Raw genomic sequence first — 12042 nt, 5'->3', positions numbered from 1 at the left:
GCTTTGGAAATGTATATATACAGCTATAGATTATTTAAAAATTATCTGATTAAAAAATTTCCTGAAATTTTTTTTTTCACCTTTCAGAAGGTGTCACATACTATTTAAGTGATTTTTTCCTCTATATAAATAATCATTTGACAATTAGTGTAATAAGGTAATTTTTTTCTATGATGAACCAATGAAATCAGTCTTTGAATTCTCAATTCCCATTATTACTAACATACAGCACATCACATAGTTATGGTTCCTAGGAAGACAGAGCAATTATAATTAAAAGAAAGCTTTCTTTTTCTGGCTGAATTTAACTGAACTTTATTGGTCCATGGAAAACCACATGCCATTGATAACAAGTGCCACTCTAAGGCCAACAAAGAGAAATATTTTCTACACTTTTATAAGCTCTAGAGTTAGAATAGCTTCCCAGTTTTTATTCACTGTATCCAAATATTCCACCTACCTAATTGAGAACTGCCCCCTTTTATCTAAAAGGGCTCAGCTTGCTCTCCACTGTGTCTGTCATTATAAGGCATTTCTTGCCCCACCATATTCCCCAAGGGGAGGGATTTAGATACTTTATTATTCAGTCTTTTGCTTTTAGGAGGAAATCCTTGTTTGTAGACCTGAAGCTTTTATAACTTCTCATTCCCTTTTTAAGAAAAAGAATGTAAGATTGCAAATACAATATAAGGTTTTACAATAATTATATAAAATAAAAACAAAGTTACCAACTTTAAGAAACGTTGAGAAATGATGAAACTATCACAATATCCACAAAAACACAGCACAATGTTTTACTGATAAATTACCTGGTATAACTCTTACACTATTCTTGTTGACTCATTGAAAGATATGCATACGAGCTTTTTCCTGAAACATTTCACTTTTTTTTAGTTAACTGCACCATGACTTTTACCTGATTTTTATATAAAATCACTCAACAACTTCAGGACAAGATGCTCAAATATTGTAAGATGTGATCCAACTCATTAGGATATATAAAATAAGAATTTAAACACAGATGCCCAGATGTTACAAGACACACAGGAATTCTGATTAATTCTATTCAATGATATTTCTATCATAACAAAAGTATGTTTATAGATATATATGCTTCACCATTGGGTATATTTCTAGCAGATATGAACTTCCATGTTCTCTGTCCACCATATGAATTGAATCTTCTGTTTACATGTGTACACTCTGCATGTTTATCAAATTTTCCATGTGTCAAATTCTCTTTAGGTACATATCAAACATTGTTTCTCTTCCACTGTCATTATAGTTCATGTGCTCAGAGCATACGCTCATATCTCAGCTAGACTTCTGAACCTGCACCTTCAGGTCATGATACCAGGTGAGTTGGCACAGTGGGCAGTGAAGTTCTGGTCCAGGTTCTGTCCTCATCTTCATCTCTCACCTCAGGCTAGTCCCTTAGGGTCCCTGGGCCTCCACTAATTTATGTTTAAAACATCCAGACTGGATGTTTTTATAATAGTTACTATGGTAACTACTAAGATTTCTAAAATAATAGGGAAAATTATTAGGAGATTTAAATATTTGGTTAAATTAGATATTTTGGGACAGAGAGAAAGACAATGGTTAAGTAAGAAGGAAGATCATTATTAACGGGGAATAAATATATAGAATTTAACACAATTTTGGGCAGAGGCATGAGCCCATTTTTGATGAACCAAAGATAAATTACATTTAAAGATGTAACATGGGGAAAAAAAATAGTTAGCAATTTTAAGGGTAGACCCATTTGACAGCAGTGAGATAAAGCAGATGAGAAAGCCTCATATCTCTAAACACATGTGGCAGTCAAAATAAAGAATATATCGTAGAATGAGTGGCAAGAATACTTCTCATATTAGGAAAAGAAGCTAAAGTAACACACAGAGCGTGGTACCCAGAAGGTAAAATAGCAGACAGTAGATGAAAGCCCAGTAGCATCACTGGCACAAGGGGCTTCCATTTGTGTCTATGGTTTATCAATGAACAATCAGAACATGAGCACAAAAAATCCAGGGCAAAGTTTTATGCAGGATGAATGCTATAGTCAGTATTGAAAAGAATATGTCAGTAGACAAGCTTGGAACTATGGACAAGATACTAGTCATTGGAAAAATGAATGCAAAATGTAATCTCGTCCCCAGTACTAGATAGGCTGATATTATCTGAAGACTAAGTCTCAAGAGTCTCTTTATTAAAATTATAAGAAAGTCACAGAGCAGCTGAATGGCATTTTAGATATCCATATAAAACAGACATAATATTTATAAAGTTTTACCGCCTGACTTTAAATTCATGTTATATAATTCATTAACTGGATGACATCAGGCCAGATACTAACTCCTATAAGCCTATTTTCCTTGTTGCTAAATTGGGGATCATGATGATGAATTTTTTGGGAGGACTACATGAAATTATGTGTGTATACAATGTTTAACAGAGGACGTGACACAAATGCTCAATAAATGTTAACTACTATTGTTGCTGTAGTTGCTGTAATCTTAATCTATTTTTGGTCTAAAAAGTGTGGTGGGGAGGGCAGAGAGAGAAGTTGTACTTGGAATGTGAAACAGCCCCCAAGAGTGAAAGGCATTCATTGGTGCATAGAAAGTGATAAAGATTGCAGGAACAGTCCAGAGGCAGGAACCTATCTCCAGGCATCAAGGTAAATACAGAACATTAGGTGGAGAGATTGAAAAGTGATGGATTGTGTAAGCCCATTCATAGAGTGATTTTGTGCTTTAGAGATTGTCCTAATAGCTTCAAATACCTTGATTCCTTCATGCCACCTGAGCACATTGGCATTCATATTTTTAATTTATGTATTTCACAGAAAAAGCCTCAGAGAGACTGTATAGTTTGCTTATAAATGAACAAAATATGCTGGTGCGTAGAGAGATCCCATTGCATCTGCCAGCTACAGTACCAGTGAAGTAAATTAAGAGAATCAGCTGACTAGATAACAAGGGACCCAGTGGGGTGTGTAGAAATTAACAGTGTAGTGAATTAGCACAGGTTTTAGGAGGTTTTCGGAGCACAGACTACAGACAAACAACTTTAGTCCAAAACCTGCCTCTAGCATTTTTTGTCCTTGTGATCTTAGCAAAGTTATAAAACTCTTCTGAGCCTCAGTTTCCTTATCTATAAAATGGACTTAAAAATAGTACCTCACAGAGACACACTATGAGCATTAGAAGCGTTTATGTGTACAAAGTGTTAGAGAGGTCCCTAAATGTAGTGTTAGCTTTCTTAGCAGATTTGCTGCTGCCTTTTACGATGCTTCTTAGTCTTTTGAATTTCACAGAAAAGTAAATACCTTCAAAATATATTTTTGGGAGCAAAAACTGTTTCCTAAATTTTGATTTTTCCAAGCAAGGGTATTTTAAAATAATTAATTTCTACCTGCTGTCACCACTACTGTTTTAGAGGACAAAGCATATTTTAACACAAAGAATTTAGAAAAAGATATTTTCTCAAAATGAAAGACCATCCATTAAATTGATCAAAGCAGCTTAATGGAAAACTCTGGAGTGCATTTTTATTTCCTTTTTCTTATTTTTGTATCCAACATGTGAAATCCTCATCATAACCCAGTTTGGAGGCACAGCCCGGTTAATTCTTTGGCCTTACAAGTGGTAAAAAAACTTCCTCTGTGAAGTTCCAAATCTGGATCTCCATTTCAAAGTTCTTGGCATCTCTAGGGAGAACTGAGGGGCAAACAGTGAGAATCTTCAGCATGAAAACTTTAAGGGCTCCAGTTGTGACGTAAGAAGGTCGAGACCCAGGTACATTACGATGAATTTTAAAATGTCCACACACAGTGTCCATAAAAGTGGCAGAATTTTGGATGTCACTGTGTTCATGAGCACTGGACCATATTATTGCTAGCCGAGTTAGAAGCCAGCATTTGGGAAGCCAAACTCCTAAGAAGTATTGGATTGTTTTCTACAGATGCTCGATGAGAAGCTATTTGGATGGGCCATGTGGAACAAATTCAATGGGAGGAAAATGCAAATGTATTTTGGACAAATGTACTTAAATCTCTAGGACAAGATGGGCTAGGAGTATTATTTTTTAAAGCTGAGATGCTTAACTTTACAAAGGGAAAATGGACTTAGTAGAACATACGGAAGCTTCTCTTCCGGTATATCCTAAAACTAGCTTGGGAACATTCTGAAGTTGCATTTGAATAGCTTATGTCGAGACAGCTGTCTGGCGAGCAACTGTTCCAAGAACTAATGATACAACAGTTAAGCACAGAGTATGGCTTAGTGAAAGGAAATTAAAGGCTGCAGTAGTCAACTATTTAAGTGAAGAAATCGATTCAGTGAATTGTCACTTTGCAAGTCACATTTTTCCTTTCCAAATGTTGCTAAAAACCTGCCTACCAATGTATTGTAAGGCAACTATTCAGACTTCCTTTTTGCATAGAGAAAGCATAGGTGTAAGATGCTTGACAACTTCAGTTCAGCCGGCCTTTGGTATCAGTGGGTTCTGCATCCATGGATTGAACTAACAGCAGCTTGAAAATATTTTTCAAAAAACCATTATATTTTTACTGAATATGTAGACATTTTTCTTGTCATTATTCCCTAAACAATATAGTATAACAACTATTTATATATTATATATTTATAAGCCTTTATATTATATTAGGTATTATAAGTAATCTAGAGATGATTTAAAGATTACAGAAGAATATGTATAGGTTATATGCAAACACTATGCCATTTTAGATAAGGAACTTGAGCATCCATGAATTTTGGTATTGGGGGTGTTTTGTAACCAATCCTCCAGGGATACTGAGGGATTACTATACTACTAATATGACTAGTTTACCTGCTATCTCAATATTATGATATAAAATATATTTAAAAATATGTGAGGAATGAATAGTAAATATATGATAATGTCAATCATGCATGAGAGAATAATCCTCACATCCAATTCAAGTAAAAGGTGCTGTTGTATTATACTATCTTTAATTCAATGTACGCTACAGAGAGGAGAGACAGTAAACTAAAGTCAGCATTGGTGGGTGCTCAGTAAGGCTTCTAGGAGATGAGAGCTGAGCTAGTTACAATATGAGAGGAGAAATTGTATACCAACTTTACAGCTAGAAGTCAGACGTGAAAAAAACTAAGATCTTCAGAGAAATGAGTTTGGTAATCAAGTGTAGGGTGAATTGAAAGGGAAAAAGAGAGAGAGAAAGGAAAGAGTTAGAATGCAATTATAAGAATCACAGAGAAAAGTTTTCACAGTTTGCTTTTGGGGGAAAAATCAGTTAAAAGAGGGATAGGGAGAATATAGGAGAAATATGATAAAATTATTAGGACTTGAAAACTTTGGCTATAGAAGACATGACAAAAAATAGGGTGAGATATGACTCTGGAATGGTACTACCAATTTAAATCAAAAATTTAGAATGGTGTGATTAGGAGGTGATGAGGAGAGGATGAGGGGCCCAATTTTGGGTGAATTATTAATAACTATTAAATGTCAGTTGGAAAACCAGAAAATGAACACGCATGGCAAGAAAGATCAAAGTTCAGATGGGTTGAGATGAGTTATGTTAGACCTACTGAAAGAGGTGAGTAGATTCATCTAAAGGAGAAAGTGGACACTCTGGAAGAAGAATATATGTGCCTGAGGAAAATAGACAACAGTGAGGAAGATGAGGAAGATGTAAATGAGAGGAGACAAACTAATCTCTTCCTAAGTAGAGGCAACACAAAGTTTTATGAAGTGCTAAGAGATGAGGTCTGATTCTATGGAAATACATCACTCTTACAGAAAGATACTTGATAGAAGACACAGAGGGGCAATTCACATTTCATGACTCACATGGCTTGGCACCATCGAGCATCACTGACAATAGATACTCATTGTATAATGGTTGACTTTAGATCAGCGATGTAAGAATAAAGGAAAAGTAAATGGGGAGAAAACCAAGGAAAAGAAGAAAAGAAAATAATAGTGCCAGATAAAATTCTCTCTTTCAGACAAGCAAAAAAAGAGGTGAAGATTCCCCAATGCCCTTATGGCAGAAAAAGAGCAAGGCTCATTATATACTGATTTCTAAAGCTGCTCCCAGCATCCCTGTGCTGCTTGTGTAGCAGCAATAAACTTGCTTAGTAGGCAAACATGTCAGACAGTTTATAAATCTTTTGAAAAAATATCACTCCAGGGCCTCCCCTTCAGAGAGCAAGATTAACAATGCCCTGAATGTGCTTCCTCAGTTGATTCAGCTCCAGTCTAACCCAGACATTTCCAGGCCCCAGCTATCCTTTTACCCTCTCATTGAATGCAAGAAAAAAAAATAAATGGTCAATGAAGCAAAAGTAAGTATCTCAAGGCTGAACAGGGAATGAGCTAGCGGTAAAACCTATGTTCAGCCCCTTCTCTACTTTCTGCCTAAGCATTCTTGGGGTCATAATTTTCAGTTGTGCTTTGAGATCTTTAACTTAAAAAATTCTGCTGTGAGGCCAGTTATTACAAACCTTTTTGCTCAAGACAATAACAATAACTCTGGGCCATAAAAAATTACATATTTACAAAGTGCATATGTAATAGGTGATATTATCCTCAATGTTTTTTAAAAGAAAATTTAAGATTGGAGACTAAATTCAGCATGAAGCTAGGTCTGCCAGACTCTGAAGTCCATGCTCTTTGTGCTCCTCTGCACTGCTTTTGAACAGTGATGCACTTGCTGTGCATAATGGAGAGATCAAACTTGAACATTATGAGTCTGTGATTACATTATTTTCCTAAAAGACAATGTTTCTGACATTTTATTATAAGCCTAATTTAGTAGTTTAAAAGTTTTGATTTCCTTCTGCAAGAAGAAAGCCTTAGGTGGCCAACCAGGAAGCAGTGTGAGAGGAGAGATGATTTATTCTCCCTTTAACCTTACTAGAGGTTAAAGGGAGAGAAGTCTCACTTTTTTATGGTCTCTATGGCTTTTGTTTACTATGTCTTTATCCTTACTACCTACTCATGTTCATAGATGGTGCAAAGATATTAGAAATACATATTGAATTATTTTGTTAAAGTGTTATAGTAATGGCCTCCAAGGAATCATCCCTTCCTCTGTCCATGCCATTGTGTAGTCCCCACTCACACTGGTCCTTGGCTTGTGCACATAATTTTCTGTGGCCCGTGAGACATCAGCAGGTATGTGGTAAGCAGAGTCTTGAATAGCATTTGCACCTTGGGGTATTCCTTCTTGTAATGCTGCCAACATGTGAAAAAGCCAGACTAGGACTAATTTGCTAGAGACAAATGGCCCAGCAGATTAGTATTTAGATTACTCTAGCTACATGAGTGGCCCAACAGCACTGTCTATCACAGGAACAAAATTTGGACAAACTAATTTGGGCAAAAAATTTGGGCACATGTTTTACACAAGTTCCTGTTAATCATTGATTCCTTTTATTTGAGGATGTCTATGTGCGTATCTATGAATATTGTTTGAGTTTACCATAATCTATATTTTGTTATTGTGGAAAAGGTTCCAAAATTACTATGTGAGTGTGAAAGATGTAAAAGGGGCAGCCCACTAGTTTAATTTCTCTCCTCATTATTTGCGATATACTATCTCTCTGTCTCTCTCTTTCTCTCTCCCTTTGTTGATGGCTTTTTAAAATGTGGCTCTAAACCTCCCTTCATTTTTTTGTATAAGTATGACTTATAACAATAAAAAAGAAAAAAACCTTTTACTAATGTATTTTTAAAGGTTTCCCCAGATTTTTTTATTTTGAAATATTTTAAAATAATCAAAAAGTTGAAAGATGTTTATCAGGAACTCAAGAAAACCCTTCATCTATTGTCTAAAATCGTTAATAATTTACCTCATTTGGAAATGCATCATTTTTTCATGAGCTGCATTATTGAGATGTGTAAGTACAGAGTCCTAGGAGACTGTGAACCAAAGTCGCGTCAGCACAAGATTAAAGGCTGCTGTTCTGTGTACATTTGATGAGCTTTCAACTAAAAAGAAAATTGAGCCATAATCTCAGACTTAATGCACTGAAAATTATAGCTGTGCCAACAAGGAGACCAGAATGGAGAATAGAGGCATGTGCTGACTTAGCAGCCCCAGCTGTGCTAGGTGACATCTGATCCAAGCATCTGTCTGCAGCCCATTGAGCAGGCTCTACAGAAACCCTAAAAAAGATACAAATTGTTTCGAAAAAGCAGCAGGTGTTGAGTGAGCTTTGAAGGTGCAACAATCGTCACGAGGTTTCATTTAACTTCACAGGCCCACCTTTGTGACATTTTTCCCCTCATTGGCAATCACTTGACAATGAGGCTGAGTAGCTTAAGCTGAAATTTTCCTGGAATTCAGCAGTCAAGAAGCCTACAGATTGTGGTGATTGCTGAAGGAGAAAGGCAACTAGGAATATTGCATTCTTAGTATAGCACAGCATCATGTTCTTCCTGGTAAGTCACTAAAAAGTCTAAAAAGAATGAAAGGCCGGGCGTGGTGGCTCACACCTGTAATCCTATCACTATGGGAGGCTGAGGCAGGAGGATCGCTCGAGGTCAGGAGTTCGAGACCAGCCTGGGCAAGAGCGAGACCCCATCTCTACTAAAAATAGAAATAAATGATTTGGACAGCTAAAAATATATATAGAGAGAAAAAAATTAGCCGAGTGTGGTGGCACATGCCTGTAGTCCCAGCTACTCAGGAAGCTGAGGCAGAAGGATCACTTGAGCCCAGGAATTTGAGGTTGCTGTGAGCTAGGCTGATGCCACAGCACTCTAGCCCAGACAACAGAGTAAGACTCTGTCTCAAAAATAAATAAAATAAAATAGAATAAAATAAAAAGAAGTGTTAGGCCCAAAATGTCACTGAGTTAGAGTGAGAAAATGAGAAACCCTGATTTAATTGCATTAAGAGAACTAGATTAATATCTCCATCCTTCCATACATGCTATCCCACTACAGCAAAAATACCTTGTAAGAGAAAAGAGGAAGCAACCTCTTACCCTTTAAGTACCTTAATGAATACTGCCAACTCTGGCTTTAAAAAAAAAAAAAATCTCTTTTTTATTATTACATGTCTTAAAAACTTTCTTCATTTCGTGCACAGTTTCTTCCAATATTCAGTGAACTTTTCATGGTTACATTTTACCAACATGACAGCTGTTTATCTTTGCATATGTCTGCTTTAAAAAAACAGTAAATATTTGAAAAATAATTCTCAGATAATAACATTTCACATATTTCTTATACTTTGGGGCATTTATCTGTAGTCTTTGTATACTAAAAATATGTATTAAGAGTGCCTTAAAATGGTAACTTACTTTGTCATTTCTGTTTACCAAAGTGCTGATTTATCATCTTTCTTCCTTTATATATATTAAACAGCATAGGAGTACCAAAGTACCTAACCCCTATTTAATTCAGGTCTATGAGATTCTGTGCTTCTGGGCTTCTCAGAGAACAGATTGCTTTGGGAAATTTAGTGTAAAAATATAATAGTACAATTGACCAACTACATCTATACTAAAATATGCAAATTTAATTTTCCTCTAAAAAGTGATTATTTGACTCTGAGGTAAAATAAATTTATATTTATAGTATACGGTATTATAATGTATCATTTTAATATTAATATCATAAAAATGATGTACCTCAAGTTTAGATATAAAAACAAATTCCTGTCTTAGCTGACTGATGAAAATTAATGTCCTGTAACAAACTTTTTATAGGACGTGAAATGGCATGGTAAGCACATCTCATGGTCTTTTGCCACTCACCAACTTGTACTTTGAATCAGGGTTTGAATTGTTAGCCAAGAGAAATTGAAGCACATGATCAATATCGTAACTTTTAATTCATGTCATGATAATTAGATCTAACAAAAAGTCATCTTCTCTCTACCTCTATCATGATTTTCCTTGCCATTATTATTATAATAATGGAGTTTTTTCACAGTTGTGTTTTCTTTACAAATAGTTAAGTGCAGTGCTATAGAAATTATGAAAATGGCTGTGTCATTTACAAAACCTATAAGTTTCATCGATTGCTGCTTTTCCTGCCTCATTCTATAGTTGGCTGAAATGTTACCTTCTTATTGATAAAAGTCTACCAGGAGGCATGGCAATAGGAGCTATTGATGAAATGTCTAAGGAGGAAAATGCAATTGTGATTTACTGTGAAATTCCACTTGGGAATCTGTTTTAAGACTTCACGGTTGAGAGGTAGCTTCATTTGTTTTCTCCTGCTTCTAAGCCAGTGTTTTATACCATATGTGATTGTTGCAGGATTTTGCAATGACGGTTTCCAAATTTCTTTCCTGCAGATACTGTTGAGGAATATAGCCTCTTTCCTAGTGTTCTTTAACTGAAACATAACTTTTCCCCAGAACCACAAGCATTTCCATCCTTTTCCCGGTGGAGGTTAATAATGGAAATAGCTACCATCTGTTTGAGGGATCACCAGTGTCCAGCCCGCTACTCAGCATTTCATAGATAGTGTTGTATTTATCAGAATAATAATCCCCTGAGTTTTACATTATTATTCCAATTCTATAGAACCTCAGACTCAGAAGACCTTAATACCTTGTTTGATGTTACAAACCTAGTATGTAGGTTGTACAGAGCATTGGAATTGTAAAATATGCTCTTAACCCAGTGGTTAAGAGCTCTTTGCCCACTCCCCGCACATCATAATGCCATGAAATGGAGGAAACATCAGTATTCTCCAGGCATTACTACTGCTTCCTGCTTACTTTGCTTCTACCCTCATGTGTTTATTTTTGAGTCTTAATGTCATTGTGCTAAGCTTCTCTCTATTAAATTACTGATGTCATCTGCAAATCTCCTGGTCACTATGTATACTGAGCCTTTGTCCCTGGCCTTGGATTATTTTAATAGCCATGTTAACAACCTACTTTATTTAATACTTTGATATTAATGTCTCCAAGGTCCTGAAAATCCACCCCAGGTAACTATACCCAAGAATGTGCCTAGACTTTCTTATTGTCCCCAAATGCTTTGCATTTGAAATATGAAACTTCAACATTTCACTCTTAACACAACTGGTTGTTTTTCCATCTCTATTACTTTTACTACTTCTTTTCTTTACCTCATTATATGTCATGTATCTTCTTTTTGTTTCTTAATCTATTGGTATCAATATGCAGCTGCAGCCTTTAGAAGACTTCTGTGGACTTCTACTTTGGTCATGTTGGCCAAATTTGTTTCACATGGCCACTGAAAGTGCTTTAGAGGGTAGAAGGGTGAATAGTCTTTCAAACCTCAGTAGTGGAGGCAGAAAGGAACCAGGGAATTGAGAAAGAGTACAAACTTAGTATCATCTATAGTATCTAAGGCAACATTTATGTATGCTCTAGGATGTTTTGTTTTTAAAAATGAAGGTTATGCAAAAGAGGACTGTGCAGATATAGAATTTTGATTCATCCCTGTGTGTTCAGCCATGCTTCTTTCAGCTCCCTGCATGGTATTTGGTGTCTAATTCTTAGCCTCTGCACAGTTTGAATAAGCAACTCACTTTCCTGTTTCCTAGATCCTTCTCTTGAACATTCTGAGCTGTGACTTCCTCTGCCCTGAAATACGAATTGTTAATTTTCCTTTCTGCCTTAAGAAAAAAAAAAAAAAAACTATCATGCATGCTAAATGATCATCCCTTGTTTTCTTTATGATGACAAGTGTCTGTATATTTTTATTCCTTTAATAACATTTTTATTTATTTTCTGTGGTGAAGAAATAAAAATATGTTCACTATGCCATCTCTAACTGGAAGTTTTATAAACTTATGTTGTTAGTTTATTTATCTGTAGCCATCAGAAGACCATGAGTCTTTGAGGGTAGAGAATCAATTAATTTTTTAAGAATGTTTTAGTCTTCAGAACGAAGCATGTGTTTAAATGATAGTCACTTCAGGGAGAGAGAGAGAGAAAATAAGAGGAGGAGAAGTTGGAGGCAGAGGAGGGAACAGAAGGGAAGGAAGAAGGAAGGAAGCTAACAGAGTATAATCCAAAGTCTTTACTTGAAATTC

Source organism: Eulemur rufifrons, chromosome 6 (genome assembly GCF_041146395.1).
Source record: "Eulemur rufifrons isolate Redbay chromosome 6, OSU_ERuf_1, whole genome shotgun sequence".
Lineage (NCBI taxonomy): Eukaryota > Metazoa > Chordata > Mammalia > Primates > Lemuridae > Eulemur > Eulemur rufifrons.
This window is presented reverse-complemented; position numbering follows the sequence as displayed.